At 40.5% G+C, this 17,368-nt stretch overlaps 2 long non-coding RNA genes across 2 annotated transcripts; both read left to right on the top strand.

Annotated features, from left to right (window-relative positions):
- The first annotated feature begins 1,194 nt into the window (after positions 1-1,194).
- Positions 1,195-3,845, top strand: LOC145443813 (uncharacterized). Its single transcript, XR_013916544.1, has 3 exons — positions 1,195-1,291; positions 2,250-2,445; positions 3,361-3,845. It is a non-coding gene; the product is annotated as an uncharacterized LOC145443813 (long non-coding RNA).
- Positions 3,846-7,224: 3,379 nt separating this feature from the next.
- Positions 7,225-16,335, top strand: LOC145443810 (uncharacterized). The gene is made up of 3 exons (XR_013916542.1): positions 7,225-8,995; positions 9,180-9,375; positions 16,213-16,335. It is a non-coding gene; the product is annotated as an uncharacterized LOC145443810 (long non-coding RNA).
- Positions 16,336-17,368: the final 1,033 nt, after the last annotated feature.

The raw sequence follows: 17,368 nt of genomic DNA, 5'->3' as shown, positions 1-17,368 counted from the left end.
GGAGTGTACCAGAACGATTGGCAGCGAGAAAGCCTTGATCGAAAAGGACTGCCCTTATACTGACCGAAAACTTTGAAAATACATATGTTTAATTGTCAATAGGCGCTAATGGCTGGCGTCGAATGTTCCTGTCCTGACAATCTGAAACCCAGTGAAGAAATACCTATTTGAAATCGTGTGCGTCTTATACTTTAGTTACTTATTTAGTACGTGTGGGTCATTTCAATATCTTCTCGATCATATTATCCGATTCAATCATTAATTATAGAAAAAAATCGCGCGTGGAGCGTTTAGACGACGGAAGCTGCCCCAATAAGCAGTACGATAGATCTCGCTATTAAGTAGCGGCGAAAAGTTTGGTTTATCAGTGTACGGGGGGACCAAGACCAACGTTTTTTTTTTGGGGGGGGGGGGCGGAGGGGCTGATGAAGTGCTGCTGCGGTCCTGCCTACAGTAGGCTACGTAGCCATTATGCCGTGAAAATGGCGGTGGCCAACAATTTTTTTCGATCTGCTCTTCAAATTGACACCGCATCATTTTTAGAGCGTAGTGCCACTTTGATGTCGCGCCAGCCCTAGTGAATTAAAATCTGCGCACTATTACATACTCAAATGTATGGTTCGAAAGCGGGTATAGAGGCAGTAAGTAAAAAGTATACACTGAATCAGTGCGTAGGAGCGTACGGCACGATCTATGACATAAAATTGACTTTCCACATTCGTTCTTTCAGCAATCATCATGATTTGGTTATAACGGTTCGAATGGCACGAGGCGTGAAGATTCCGTCACTGCAAGTTGTAATGCAAATGTCTCTCCCTTATAGGACACTATGCTTACATTATGGGTATGAGTAGGCCTATCAATCATCTTCATCTTGTGCCAGAAACGAACGAAGTAGCCTACTACTTGTTGTGTCATACAACCTAACGATAAGCATTGTGACCCCGAGTCTGAATTAAGCGAAGAATTGACAGAATTTTGCAATTTTCGCTTTTGTTCCGTTCCCGAGCATTTTGGCCGAATACAGCGGAGTCGACTGCTGTTTCTGAATCACAATTTCTTGATAAACGATCGTTGTAGATTATAAGTACTTTTCCTTCCGATAATCATCGACAGTTACATTCCTCAATTCTAAGAAAACTGTACTCTAATATCCAACTATACTTATAGCGCACGGAAATTGACTCATGCTGGTGGTGGATACCATCCTACTGCATGATGTAGGCTACCGGTCGGTTCATTATAAGAATCCTTTGATAGCGTTTAAGAGATTACATCGCAGCGAAGGAAGGTATGAATATATTTTGCGGCATAAACTACCTTCTGACTGCATGCGGTCAGATGGTCTCTCAGGCAGGCTCCCAGGCCATTCGTGATATTACTATAGGCTTATAGGTCTACATATGTATCTACATCAGTTGTTCTCAACCTTTTTGTCTTCACGGGCCCCCTTTGGACCGTCACGGAGCCCCGCGGACAGCCACCACCAGATTTAGTTCGAATTTATTTCAATTTTCGGGAAACCGCCATCCGTATTGTGCATTTATTAACTGTAGGTTGGTGATAAACAGCAACAAAATGACTTTTCTTGGAAATAACATCATATACTATTTATGTCGAAATGGGAAAGACTTTATATTTCAAAGCGACTTCTGTAGCTGTATGTTATGCGCGGTCGTGTCCTGAAAATCTGCGCCGTCGATTTGATATGAAGGAGTGTCGAAAATCCATTTGCACAAACATGTAGTGGCGAATGTAATAGTAACGAATACGCCTCTGACGACACCTTTGGGTATGATCGCAACATATATGGCACCAAAATTGAGAAGCAGATATTTAATTAACAAATAACGTTCGGCCTAGTCATTTCTATCTAGGAACTCATCTTGAAGTTATTCTGGAATAGCTGTTATGAATATCACAGGAGAAAATGGATTTCTGCAAACATTTTTTCCAAAGCCCCAACAAAACATCTCCAAACAGTAACGTGTTTGTATTAATAGGCTATTGACAATTTGACAAATAAAATGAATTTGCACAGTAGAATATGTCATTTCAGACCGCCATTCTGTTTGTCCCTTCAAGTTTTAGCAATAATGAAGCTCGTAATTTCTCTAATTAAAACAAAATATAAATCAGGTTGTCACCCATTTCGCAAATTTTGAGGTATCGTGGACTCCCTGAAAATGCTTTGCGGACCACTGATCTACATTCTGTGCAAGTGCCACAACAACCTGATATTTATTCAGATGAATTCGCATGCCCTGTTCGTTCTATTAATCGCTGGATTCGCGCTGCTTGAGTGCGAATCCATCATGGTCGGCGTGCCCGGCGGTCCGACACCCTGTTGTCGTATTATTAGGTTCCTCCCGCCACGGGAGCCATGGGGCAGAAGAATTATTACCGGCAGAAGAATTGGAAGAAGAATTAAATTTCCTCTTGGAGGTAATGTGTTGAAAAAGTGGTTCAATATCAATAGCCCCGAACCTTGAGTGAAGGTATCACACACTTCTAGTGTAGCACTGGGTTTGCGGGAGCAAAATTTCTTGGAATTAGTGATCGAGCGAGATCCCCAGTGTTTTGTGTGTGTACAAATAGTCATGGTCAATAAATACCAGATTATTTTGCTGCGATGCAACTGGCATTATTTACTTTAGGGGGTCAAAAATCTACACATTAAAACTTGCGAAGTCATTCATTTTTTTATGACCTTATGATAGGTGTTTCCCGAATCCAGAATTGGACATTTATAAAATTTACATCTCTGCCAAATTAGATTAGAATTACTGAATTCGAAAAAACTTGTAAATCGATTTAAATTCTGGGTTAGAAAAGAACATGACAAAAAACAAGTTCAGTCCGTACCGAACAACAGTTCAGATTCGACTTGAGTCACTTTATGTACTGACTCGATCAGTACTCAAGTCATTTAACGTAACTATACCTAGTCATATATGACTCGAGACATTCTATATGGCTTGATTCAAGTTTCGTGTATCAGGACCGATATTTGAAAAATAGGCCCAGAAACTGTTCTTTATATGTTTGAATAAGCATGTTAAGAGTGAGAAAAATGAGTGTATTTCGAATGCAAGGCCTTAGATATCACTCAAGAGTTTGAAAACGGTGTGCTGAAGCCGACTTGAACTCGAGAATTGACAGTAAGCATTATGAGTTGGACTTGACTTGGGGGTGAGTTAAGAATGACACATTCGTGAATACGCTACATATCACCAAGATATTCGGTTATGCTCAGCCTTACTAGCACATTGCATATGTAGCATAGAATCGATAATTTCCACTGCTCAGCGCTTAAGTGTCTTCTCAGTCAAACTCACGACTACCACTTCTACTGTTTAGACTTCCGCGAAGACGAAGACGCATAATATGAAGACCGCGAGTCTTACAATGTGGCGTGTGTCTAATCTATATACGTAGGGTTGTATTTAAAACAAAAATTAATTTATAACAAACATATTTAAAACAAGGTTCTTGGTTAAAACATGAATATTTAATTGTGACGTCATAGTGGATTGAAATTGACAATTGAAAGTATAGGGTGAACAACTGAACATAGCTTTGACGAAATAACTAAGTAGCCTACTATAGCTGTTGAACCGCCGTGGTAATCGCCCGTAGGCTCATACAACATGTTGTTTGGATAGTATTTACACAATTATGGCATAATTATGCAACCTGAAAACAAAGTTTTGATCTTTTCAAAAAGGCCTTTGTATAAAACAGTGTTTAAAACATGTTCTAAACAAAGTGTTTTAATCAACCATTTGTTTTAAATGCAACTATATATATGCATGTATTATTGCAATACATCAGTCGCTATTGCAGTCTGTGCCACAAATCAGAGTAGGCCTAATGAAATTTGTGTGGATTGTTAGGACAAGTGACGACGCAGCGTCCTAAGCAAGGGTGAGCAGCAGTGGCGTAGCGGCCTTGGTGGTTCTGGTTCTGGGCCAGGGGGGAGGGGGCAGGCTGCCAGAGGACGCCAAAATGAGGCTTTACAGTGAACATAGAGTTATGACTAGGAAAAAAAATCAAAATTTTGTGTGTCCTGTAGTCACAAACGATGAACTTTTGTGTCCTGATTGCAAAATTACCAAAAGTTTAGACTGGGTAAACAAAAACCTCCCGCACAAAAATTTTCCAGTTTTCACGGTATGAAGGATAGGCTTTTTTTTGTAGATACAGACTATATAATATATATACCGACTGATTTGAATTTAAGTGACACAATTCGAATTGCGAAGATTTAAAATAGTAATTTGGTAAATTTTGATCGCTCATATTGAATTATTCCTATCGTTTTCTTGCTTACAGTCAAAATTAAATAATTAATAAATAATTATTAATTTCGATTTTAGATGTAGACTGCATAGATCGTTTAATTTCAATTTTTCTGACACAAATCGAACTGGTTGTTCGAAAAGGCGAAAGCAGAACAACTCGACATGTTTTCAGCGGTCTAGAAAACCAATTAGAGTAATATGATGAAAATTTGAAAATGTCATATCATATGTGACTCAGCATCTGTTGATACTGGGCGGCGGAATGGCGTTGTTGTGAAACTGCAAATTGCAGTGATGAGCAAGGGTTTTCATAAACCACCATAAATTGGTTGCCAACATAATATTATTGATTCTTAAAGCATATATCAGAGTTCTTCAATCCAACATCCTCAACAAATCCAACTCTCAGCTACAAATTTGGAGATGATATGGTAAAATACTTCGAAAACTTGGTACAATCCATCAAGCCAGGATTTCAAATGAAAACATTAGAAAACCGAGATGGAGGGAATTTTAAGTTTATCTTTGTGCTGTGCAGAGCATGCCGCTCTTTCAGAGAAAATAGTAGATTACCACTAATCAAATGGTATAAACTTCCATCTCTAGGCAATGCGAGATGGAGCTCAAGGGCTATAATTCCGCACTTCCATGTCCCCAGATGGAGAGTAACTCTTGAGATATCATGCTTATTCCTCGCAAATGAGTGTCAGGAAGCCTGTATTCTAACCAGATGTCTATAGACGGAATATACTGGAGCCCGACCGTTTATCGGTTCGCCGATAATATCGGGACGATATCACACTTCGACAGAATTATCGGTATCAGCCATTGAAGCTGAAAAATTATCGGCAATTATCGTGACGTCACAACATGGCGGTAGGAAGTCAGAAAACTATAATCTTTGACCGCTAGATTGAGAATATTGATATATGTCACAAGCTTACACTTAACAGGTGCCCAGATGTAGCCTTTCTAGTTTATTATATGTTCAAATATAACAATGGCTGTAAAGATGTTCAAATAAATGCTCTGAAGCTTTGAAAATGTGCTTATGTATATCCAACTTCTTTTGAATATCGGCTGAATGTATTGGGGTTCTCGGTCAAGGTGTGAGATATCAGTTTTTATCGGTATCGACCCAAAAATCCAATATCGATCGGGCTCTAGAGCAGTGGTTCCCAAACGGTGGGGAATTCCCTACTGGTGGGGAATTTCGGGATTTCTAGTGGGGAATATCGACTCACTTTTGAAAAAATCTTTACAGTAATATTCTCCTTTATTAAATGTCGTTTTGAAATGCCGACCGAATATTTCATAGCTCATTTGCAATTCAGCGATTAATATTATCAGTGCCTCCAATTAGCGAGAATCGCCTGGATAACGACACGTGACCTCCAGAAATGTTTTTATTCATTTGTGCACCATCATCGGTCACGAAACGCAGTGGTAGAAAAATTCTGATTCGTTGTAATAACAGCTCATATTACTGAACATGTATTCAAGGGAGATCGTGAACTCGCTAATTGATAGCACATCCGGACTCAGTACCAATGAGATTACATATTAATGTTATTTCAAGTTATTTTGGTATTGTGCGACAGTGCTGTAGTTTACGGCGGCTTATATATATATAAATCGTCAACATCAAGCAGTCTATCTGACCCATGTATTATGCGGCATTTACGTAGGTAAATTGATGCAACCCCGCAACCTTTGGAAAATTTTCAACCCCTCCTATTTTTCTGTTGGCTGCGCGCCGGCCTGGATACATATATTTACGGAGGTGCGTTCACGGTTACCAGTTCACCGCCGCGTTAATTTTATTGTGTGCTGATCAATTCCTTAACTACTACCAAGCAAAGTCTTGCAAAATTTTATTTAAGGTAGCACTATAAAGGGTAGATATGGATATAGAGATTTTAGGTGGGGAATGAAGGCTCGGAATAAATCGGAAGTGGGGAATTAGAATAAAAAGGTTGGGAACCACTTCTCTAGAGTATACCAAAGATTATTTGCTGCTATTTTTGCGCTCGAATGTCCTGCAGCGATAAAGTGCCTTAAAATCCCATTGGAAGTCGGATATTTGCGTTGTAGATGTCCCTGGCACTAACATAATAACAGAAAGAGAAGTTAAATTGATGGATGAACTTTAACAGAAGTGCAAAAGGACATGTATATGAAGATTAAATTTGTAGCAAAGAATACCTTTGAATTGTAATTTTTTCTATATTTGGAGCAGTGTCGAAAATTGAAGTTGGTTTGTGCGGGAGATTTTTTTCGATTTGAACAAAATGATATTAATTTTTTTAATTTATACCAAAATGCTCATCAATTCCTGCTACAGGCGAATTTTTTTTTCTAGTCATAACCCTAGGTACACAGCACGGAGATATGGACTTTTAGGATTTGACTGTGAAAATTCACAGATTTAAGAGGCCGGTGCGAAGCAGTGAAACCACGTTTGATCGTAATGCAACAGCGTTTGATGTTTTACAGTGGTTAGGTAAATCACACCTACTTGACTCGACACCATATTCATGTCTGTATCTGATAAGTTATCTTACCATTGGCGTTTCAATTGCGAGCCGTGAGAGGAGTTTCTCAAAGCTCAAAATCAAAAAGTCGTATTTACGTTCTACCATGAATGATGATCGGCTATCATTAATCAGACTGTGACTATTCGTTCAAAAACTTGATTGTGACGATGTTATCGCTGATTTTGCCTCGGCGAAAGCTCGAAAAGTTCAATTTTGTGGAGGCAATTGATCTTAAATTTGCCTAATACATTTGTTCTCCATTTTTGTCTTACATTGTTGGCCTTCACGCTGATACAATGAGGATTCTTTCTCAAGCAATATAGAACTGCTGAGACGCGGCACAGTATTTGTAATCGTTTATATTGAAAGGATTGCTTGTATATGAAACTCTTTCAAAATATGATGCTGTCTGCTAAGTCCGGCATTTTCAAAGAAAGCCAGGGGCCGAAGAATATGTCCCTACGCCACTGGTTAGCAGACAGTCAGCGTTTCCGAGTAACATTCTTATGACAAACGGTTGATGCCCTGGTATTAGTTTGACGCGAAACTCGCCAATCCCTAATTCACTATACTTTCTCGACCGCCACCCAGTGCCAGCAGTCAGATTACATCTGATTCTGGCTCAGCAGTGGGCAAACCGATTTCAGTTCGATAGATAAATCATCTCACATTTCACGCAGGGTGCATGGTATCTGGATATTTGTCGATCAAAATCTCGGTCACTAATTGTCATGAGAGGGGGTATAACAGCTGGATATTTGGATTTTCCCAGAGATATAATATAGTTCTAAATATCCTTAGTCTTTCGCAACGTAAACTACGCCTCAGTTTTCCATGCTACGCCTATACTCCATGCAAACATTGTGTTATTATCTTGATTGTAACGTAAGAAATAAGATGTCGTTTCGAATTAGAGTCGACAATGTGCTAGGATTACCACACGTCCTCTTTTAAGAGGATTTGTCCTCTTTTTTGACTTTTTTGAAAGTGTCCTCGGAGGACGCCCTTTTGTCCTCTTTTTTGAGATTTTGTCCTCTTTTTTGAAAATTTAGGTCAGATTTAGAGGAAATTGCGAGTGATATGCCACAAATTAGCGCAGAAGTGAAGCTTCGGCGGGTATTTCGGAGGGAAAAGCGGCGATTTTAGCTCTGAGCGAAAAGAAGACCTTTTTTTTTAGTCATCCACCTGGCAATGTGGAAAGAAAATCGTTTTTTTGAGCTCTGAGCGCAAGTGATGACCTTTTTTTTTTATTAGTCAACCGATCACGAAGTGGGAAAAAATTTACCGGTTTTTGAGAATTCTTCTCCAGTTTTGCATGTCTGAAATTTCTGAAAAAGTGTCCTCTTTTTACATTTCCAAAATATGGTAAGCCTACAATGTGCAATAGTGAAGAAATGCGTGCCAGAAGTTTCGCAAGTGGTTAACAAAAGATGTCGTGCGACCTTGACACCACAGAGACAGATGAAGTGGGATGGTACATTTTACAGATCCTCCATTGTTATATTGTCGCGCCGATTCCGAGAATCCGAATATCAACAATCGTAGAGGACTGGAACCACCTGCAAATCGCCAAGGAATCGCCATGAACTTCACCGCACGTCACTGTAGATAACTATATATATGAATAAGCAGGGCTACCGTATTGTGTCATCCAATAAAGAGGACACATTTTACAAGTTACCAAATATGATAGCGTTCATTAATACGGGAAATTTGAAAATTTTACCGCTAATATTGATGGATTGACTAACTAACTAATATAGGTCATTTTTTCAACTTGACTTCCGAAAGACCCGTCCCCACTTACATTTTTGGCCACCCTTGCCATCGAAATCCAGATGTCTTTACATTATGCCATATTTTAGTTGCCTCGGTACGATCGTCTGCCTCTTAAAGCTGTAAAGGCGGAGAACATTTGGGCGTCCACGGGGCCATATGGCATGGCAACCATATTGATATGCGAACGCCGTAAATTCCGAGTAGTTTTCCTGGAATTCTTAGAAAACTGTGCTCTTACAGACAACTATACTTACAGCGCACGGAAATTCACTCATGCTGGTAGTGGTTTACCATCCTGCATGATGCACCGGTCGGTTCATTATAAGAGTCCGTCGATAGCGCTCACGCAATTACATCTTAATGAGGCTAAGAAAGGTATGGATTCGTATTACAGTAGCCTATATAAACTACACCTTCTCCTTGCGGTCGGCTAGTTTCTCAGCAGTCAGGCTTCCGAATTACTCTAGATAAGCACATAGGCTATGTTACTGCATGTAAGCTAGTACGTAGCCTACACATGCCTCTACCTACATGCCACAATAACCTGATATCTATTCAGATGAATTCGAAGGCTCTGATGGTGCTATTAATCGCTGGCTTCGCGCTGCTGGAGTGTGAAGCGATCAGGTTCGCGCCCCCTGGCGAACCGACCCCCTGCTGTCGTCTTATTAGGCTCCCGACCTGGGCGCCTTGGGGCAGAAGAATCGGCAGGAAAATTCGATTTCCATCGCGGAGAAGAATCATACATATTGGAGGTAATGTGTTAAACACACGATTCCAAAGCCCTGAAGCCTTGATTGGTGGTATCACAGTGTCCAATACACGTAACGCGTTGTAGCACTCTGCGCTGTGCATCTTTCATCGGTCTAGGACAGTGTTTCACGAACTGGGCGATGTCGAGGGACAGGGGACGATAGGGTAACGAGGATTTTAGAATGCTCAGTCAGTTTTATTTAATATACAGTCTGCTTACTAACCAAATTCAATGGATGCTAATAAAAATACGGTTACTTGCTCGACTCGTTCTAGCCCGAGAAAGGTAATAAATGACGAAATCGGGAAAATCTCTTCACATTTGACCAATTATCTCAACTTCGTAGCGACGCGTCGTTGAAGTGAATCACTTGGCAATATTTAGTAGACAAAAATTAGTATTTCAGCGACAAAAAAAAGAAACTCAGGGTTGTAACCAATAAGTCACAAGGTTTCGAGTCACAAGTAAATCTCACTTTTATAGTTTTGACTCCAGTCAAGTCGAGTCATTTTCAATTCACCACCGAGTCAAGTCCAAGTCACGGAGCAGAGTGTCGAGTCCGAGTCATCGTGTTGACCAATGTTCCCTTTAAGCTGCGCACGTGCGCAAATGCGGAGCGCTGAGATGGTCTCTGCGCACAGAAAATCAAAGTTGCGCACAAAAAATCCGAAGTGATGACCTTTTTTTTTGTCGTTACGCACTGTTGTCCAAGGGTCTGCGCAGTGAGTTGGTGCGTGTGCGCAGACTCGTCAGAAATTAGAGGGAACATTGGTGTTGACTACTCTGTTTCCAGTTAAAGTCTCGTCAAACCCACTTTTTGTAGCCCTGTTTGGTGATATCGAATGGTTTGCATTTATGATATGTTAATTTTCCCTACTTTTAACAGTTACTGCTAGTATTTCCAAGTATTAGTAGGCTACTGATAGACGAAATAATTATCGTGTGATAACTTTACTATTCTTCGAAATTACAATGAAATGACTGTCTAGACCAGGGGTTCTCAGCCCTTTCTTGGCCGTGGCCTATTTTCCGGTTTGAAAATGTGCTGTGGCCCACCTCTTTTCTTAGAGTCATAATCCCGTTCAATGCGTGTTAATCGACGGCGCCGATATGCCTACTTCTCTAGAATATGCGCATTTTACTCTGAATTTACTGCTGATGACATTCAAATCTAGACCTGCCGGGACATTAAATCGCACGAAGTGCGACGAAAATTCTCAAGTTGGATAAACTATCCTCCAACAAACGACCAACAAAATAATCTTGGGCCCCTTCGAGCTCCCTCAATTTTGGGATTTGGGTGCGGCAGTTACGACCCTGGTAGATCATAGGCTAAATCTCCTGTGTATATTATCGTCCGCTGCTCCATTCCCGTCGCGAAACACAATGATCAAATCCCCGCATCCACTGTGTGATTGGGTTTTAGTTCCACTATATTGTGGGGAATAATATAATCATTCTGGGCCAGCTTCAAACAATTCATTAATGAATAGGTTACTACAAAGAAGTGGAGAAAGCATTTTTAATATGCATGCTCTACAATGTACATTGTAGCCTATGTCTTGCACCAAACCAACTGCAGTTGCGATGTCAGAATATTCAATCCAATGATACACTCAATTCATGTGACTCTTACATTATGTACAATGGTTTCCAGACCGCACAATTTAAACCGACTCCAAAGATTAATGCGCTTCGTTTACGATTCGTTGCGGTCGTGCAGTACCCCTTCACCAGAAGTTGCTGATAATTCGCAATTACGGCTATTTTTATCTTACAATAATACGACTTGCCGAAGTACAGTAAATCTATTCAACAATTACACTTCATTCCGAGTTTATTGCACACCTCTTTCAATGGCATACGATATATGACCCTTTCCGGAGTACTTGGTTATTTCAGATTTACCTTCCAATTATTATATACTCCAAATTATTTAATTACTGTTAGCCGTAGGTTGTCATAACCAATGGAAAAATCTGCCGTTATCCCTCCCGTTTTCTACTTGTACATGCTGACTCCATACGTGCCACTACGTCTCATCAGAGTCGAATGAAAAGATTTTTGAATATTGGTTTAGCGTTATACATAACAAATTTTCTAAATAGCTTTGTGGCCCACCCAAAATGCTCCTGTGGCCCACCAGTGGGCCATGGCCCACCCTTTGAGAACCCCTGGTCTAGACCCAGTCTCGAGTCATACGACTTAGTCCGAGTCATGCGCAATGACTCGAGTACATGTCGAGTCAATTTCAATTTTCAATAAAATGACTCTCGAGTAGAGCCCGACCGATATTGGATTTCTGAGCCGATACCGATAAGACCGATATCCAGTACCTCCACCGATAACCCCGATATATTCAGCCGATATTCAAAAGATATGAAATCTAGCACAAGGCCCATATCTAACACCTAAGAGCATTTCTTTTAACAACTTTACAGCCATTGATATGCTTGAACATGAAATAAATGATCAAGGAACCATAAAAACATATCAAAAGCACCAATCAGTTGCAGATTACAGTTCACGAAGCACAATTTCTTGGCCCTTTCTCCAAGGAGTGAACTTCTGTGGTCTTCCATAGATGATGTATATAGTACTAAACAGTAAACACAGTGAGCGGTCTTTCACTTGGTACCATAGTTAGTGGCACAGCAAGAATTGGAAATCTTTCTTCATTTCGGTTTCACAGCTCCCTTGCAGGGGATCTTTCCTTCAATGGTTTCAACAAATATTGATTTTTATATTGATATTCTTCTGGCAATGCACCTGGAGCCTTCAGCACATCATTAACAAATAGCTGATGAGAATGTGCAAAACAACTCAAATTGTCCACGTCTGCAACTGCTCCACCCATCCCCTTGGCCCTTGGGCCTTGACCATGACCAGCATTTCAACAATCAAGAATCAATCGATCACTATTTTACGCTCTTTTGTCAGAATTGGCCAATGTCATCATGGAATCGAAAATGTTCGTATCAATTATTGGCTTTACTCCACGTTTGCTTGATTTTCTTGCCCTCTATGCTCGCATATTTCCCATCATGGTGGCTCCGGCTCCGCAGCCGCAGGTCTCAGTCAGACGACTTCATACATTACCGGTATAATAAGCTCTGTTGGTACCGAACCGAGAAATGTTTCGACGCGACAATTTTCTCTATCATTACGAGGGTCAGTCCAGCATGATTGGAGTTCTCATTTCTCTTAGTGATTGAAATCTTCTGCAGACAACTATCCATCCAGCTGCTCTCTGCTTTGGTGATCGATTACTGCAGGGGGATTCCCACGAAGTCAGTGGGGCATAACGGTGGTTAGCTAACATAACATAACAGTATGCAGTATGCACTATATGCAGCTTGGCCATTTATTTTTATAATTTACCGTCCTCACGTCTTCTATCGATTTCTCTGACTCCCTGCCACCATGTTGTGACGTCATGAATATGGCCGATATCTTTTTACCTTCAATGGCCGATACCGATATTTCTCTCCAAGCGTGATATCGACTCGATATTATCGGCGAGCCGATAATCGGTCGGGCTCTACTCTCGAGTCACCAAAAAATCGCGACTCGACTCGAGTCATTACAACTCTGATAAAAACTACTTTTGAAAGTGAAACGTGTAGGCCTACACAAAACATACTTTAATACAGAGGTCTCAAACTCAAATGTGCTCGCGGGCCAGTTTTCCGGTTTTGACGACGCCGCGGGCCGCAGCATTATAGGGGTATTCTATGTCTTTCCAGGTAGGCGTTATTTGACGGGAATGAATTGTCCTATTGAAAGTGAGCCGATCCAGCAGACTGACAGTAAACACACATCGTTAAAATGTGATTTACTCTGGTATCAATTTAGGCCTGGCACGAAAAGAATCATCAATTTATACCTATTTGAAGAGAATTGTTGTTGTACTTGATATATAATAATATATAAGATATAGACACCATATGGGCGGACAAATGTATGATGCCATCATAAAAGCTATCGGGTTATAATTTTGCAGCCACTATGAATATTTTGAATTTAACAGATTGATAATAGAGACTGATCTGATATCAAAACATTTTCAAGTTGAGCATTGTAATTCCAATCCAGGATTCGTGTATACTTCTGAAAAGTAGGCTATTAATCTCATGGCCAAATATCTTTAAATATAGGAGACGAGAAATATAAATATAATATAAATATATTAATGAATGTGTCCTGATGATTGAAATGTCGGAACGCCGAACGGCCCATTGTTGTTACATCGTTGGAGCGTACCACTACGGTACTCGGTACCTTTAAGTGGCCTTAATAACATGGTTTAGCGACCAAAGATGTAACTAACAGATTGCCAATGGTTGTCATAACTACTTGCTTAATTAACGAAATACCAAGCTGCGACCTTCTGATCTATTACTATTCCCCTGATACGCGATTAGTTTGTTGCGTCCATGGTTCTAACAAATTCACGGCATTCTGAGTCACTCCGAGTCCACTCGAGTCATTTTCATTTTGCCATCGAGTTAGCCTGAGTCTGAGCAATTCTAAGAAAGGTAGCGTCCAAGTCCAACTCACAAATTTCAGTCACGAATCGTCTAAGGGTCAGGTTTTGTCATCATGAATTGGAAATGTGGCGAAATAGTGAATATTCCACTGCATGGTCGCGTTTGCAATTGATGTGATTGTTAAGTTTGATGAATAGTTTCGGGCTTTCGGAGCAATTTAAGAGGGAATTTTCACTTTATAACCTGAAAAGATATATGTGACACTCATATATTGTCAAATTAATAAAAATCTAAAATGTCGTCGCGGGCCGCACAAAATGCTCTGGCGGGCCGCGTGTTTGAGACCTCTGCTTTAATACTACGGGAAAGTAGTAGTCTACATCAGAGGTCTCAAACACGCGGCCCGCCAGATCATTTTGTGCGGCCCGCGACGACATTTTAGATTTTCAATAATTTTACATTACATGAGTGACACATATATCTTTTCAAGTTTTAAAGTGAAAATTCGCTCTTAAATTGCTCCGAAAGCCTGGAACTATTCATTAAACTTCACTATCCGCGTCCATGCAGTAGAAGTTTCACTATTTTGCCATATTTCCAATTCATGATGATAAACCCTGACCCTTAGACGATAGTTGTTTACAGCATTATGCTTAAACGATTCGTGACTGAAATTTTGAGTTAGACTTGGACGCGACCTTTATTAGAATTACTCCGACTCGGGCTGACTCAATGGCCAAATGAAAATGACCCGAGTGGACACGGAGTCATGGGAATAGTAATAGACCAGAAGGTCGCAGCATGGTATTTCGCTTACTAAGCAAGTAGTTATGGCAACCATTGGCAATCTATTAGTTACATCTTGGGTCGCTAAATCATGTTATTAGGCTACTTGAAGGTACTGAGTGCCGTAGTGGTACGCTCCAAGATGTAACAACAATGGGTTGTTCGGCGTTCCGACATTCCAATACCTATGACACATTCATTATTATATTTATAGTGTTATTTTTCTGCTCTATATTCGATGGTAATTGACCATGAGCTTAATAACCCACTTATCAGGAGTATACCCGAATCCTGGATTGGGCTACATTGCTGAACCCCAAATGCTTTGATATCAGATCAATCTTTATTATTATCAATCTGTTAAATTCACAATATTCATAGTAGCTGCAAAATTATAACGTGATAGCTTTTATGATAACATTATTTATTTTTCCGCTCACATGGCGTCTATATCTTATAATTAATATACATCAAGTACAACAACATTTCTATTAAAATAGTTATAAATGTGATGATTTTTTCATGGCAGGTCTAAATTGATACAAGAGTAAATCACATTTCTATGATGTGTGTTGAATGTCAGTCTGTGGTATCAGCTCATTTTTAATAGCACAACTTCATCCCGTCAACGAAGGCCTACTTGGAAAGACATGGAATAGCCTTATTGATGCTGCGGCCCGCGGCGTCGTCAAAAACTGGAAAAATGGCCCGCGACCACATTTGAGTTTGAGACCTCTGGTCTACATCGTTTGCGATGACATCTAGCTTCTTATAGGCGGCGATGAGTCAAAGAAGTAGCCTACGTGAACCGCCGATATAGGCCCAGGCGGGCGCCTGATTCCAAAGACTATCAATCAATCAATCAATCAATCAGGTTTATATCTATATCTTAGTCGTTTTGACAACTTCCCATCTTTTCATTGTATCGCAATCTTGTTTAGTGTTTTGAAATGATTAATTAACTGGTGACGATGATGCGCAGCATCACCAAACGAGATAGTGTAATGGTTGTGCGTCCGGCTTCCCGATCGGTAGGTTGTGGGTTCAATCCCCGGCGGGTCACATCAAAGACTCGAAAACTGGTATCCGCGGCTATCCTGCTAGGCGCTCAGCAATCATCGATAGCATGGAGAAAAACCGGGTGTGCAGACTAGATGACCTTACTATGAAGGCCGTATCGCATCTCCATCGTCAAAGCATCTCGATGGTGCAGGCGAAAAATAATTCCATATATCTCTCATTGCCCGAAAGCGCTGCCAAACAACCATGTTCAAGAAATACAAAATTATGCTATCATGTAACCGGCATTAGTTTTTTTCACGGGGGTGCAATAATGTACAATGTATGCCTATAATATTCAAACTTCTGAAGTCATAATAAGCGGTAATAATAGGTCATAATAGGCGGTAATTGAATACTCGAATCCCCCGGGTACTCAATTATGCACAGCACTATCACTCACCTTATATATGTAGCATAACATCGACACTTCCCACTACCCAGTGCTTACGTGCTCGGTGCTTTTCCCAGTCAAACTCACTACTGCTATTTCTACTATTTAGACTTCAACGAAGACGTCGACGCGAAATACGAAGACCCCCAATCCTGAAATGCTGCGTGATTATCAGGGATTTCGTGACTATTATGTAATATCGCAATACATCAGTCGCAGTAGGAGACCGAAATCGTGGTGATAAAATTTGCGCGTGATTTGTCACACACGTTGCGCAGCGTAGTGAGCTCGAGTTAGCAGGCAATCGTCGTTCCCGGATAAGGTTCTTCCGACAACAGCTGACGGATTGAAACCCTGTTTTCCGTATCACACGAAAAGTGCCAATCGCTACATGTTCACCCTTTTTCGCCCACTGCCAGGAGTCGAAGACTATCTATGCGCAGGACAAAACATTTACAGTAGCGAGAGTCGATATCTTCTAGTAACGAATATATACACCTTTATATCAATCTTGACAGAAACACCGGTGTCGTAGAAAGATGAAAATATATTGTCAGTTCTTGTGACAATCTATTGATGATTACAGATGCAGCCTTTGCGGTTAAGTAAAAAAATTTGAATCGCTTACTTTCTACGCAGCCTACTTGGAAATTGCTTCTTGCAACATGGTATTCAGTAGAAATCACTTCTGATGACCGAACTTGACGAATGTGCTAGTAAGCCCTAGTAAACCCTGATATCCCCGTAACGATTAGCCTCATAAAAGTCAGTGTCAACAAATAACGGTTGCATTCAAATGAAAGATTGCACGGATAGAAGTTACTCAGCAGAAGGAAAAACAAATACTATATAATACCATCTAACAACCAACTATGCAACTTCACATTGAACGTGAAACAATAATCTTGATATTCGACGATTAAAAGTGTCATCCCATGCGCAACAATAGTTCATTACAAGGGTTTGAGATTTGTGTGTTGCAACCATCGGATACGTTTCCCGAAACAAATAGCCTACTCTACACGACGACAAAGTCAATCATACTGAAGCAGGGGCCTAACAACTTGATACAAAACTCTAGCTTGATACTAGAGCAAGAGCGGGCAACTTCTCTAGTCGGCGGGCCGGATATGGGAAAATTAAGTCCTTGGCGGGCCAGATTCCTGAATCGATACATTAAATGCGTATTTATCCACCTATACAAGGATTAATCGTATTTAACGTAAACTTTGCGTTTGAAGCATAGAGACCAAAGCGGAATATTC

Source organism: Botryllus schlosseri, chromosome 7 (assembly GCF_051294905.1).
Source record: "Botryllus schlosseri isolate E-star chromosome 7, Bs_hap1, whole genome shotgun sequence".
Lineage (NCBI taxonomy): Eukaryota > Metazoa > Chordata > Ascidiacea > Stolidobranchia > Styelidae > Botryllus > Botryllus schlosseri.
Note: the sequence above shows the minus strand (reverse complement) of the source record. Positions and strands in the feature narration are given on the sequence as shown.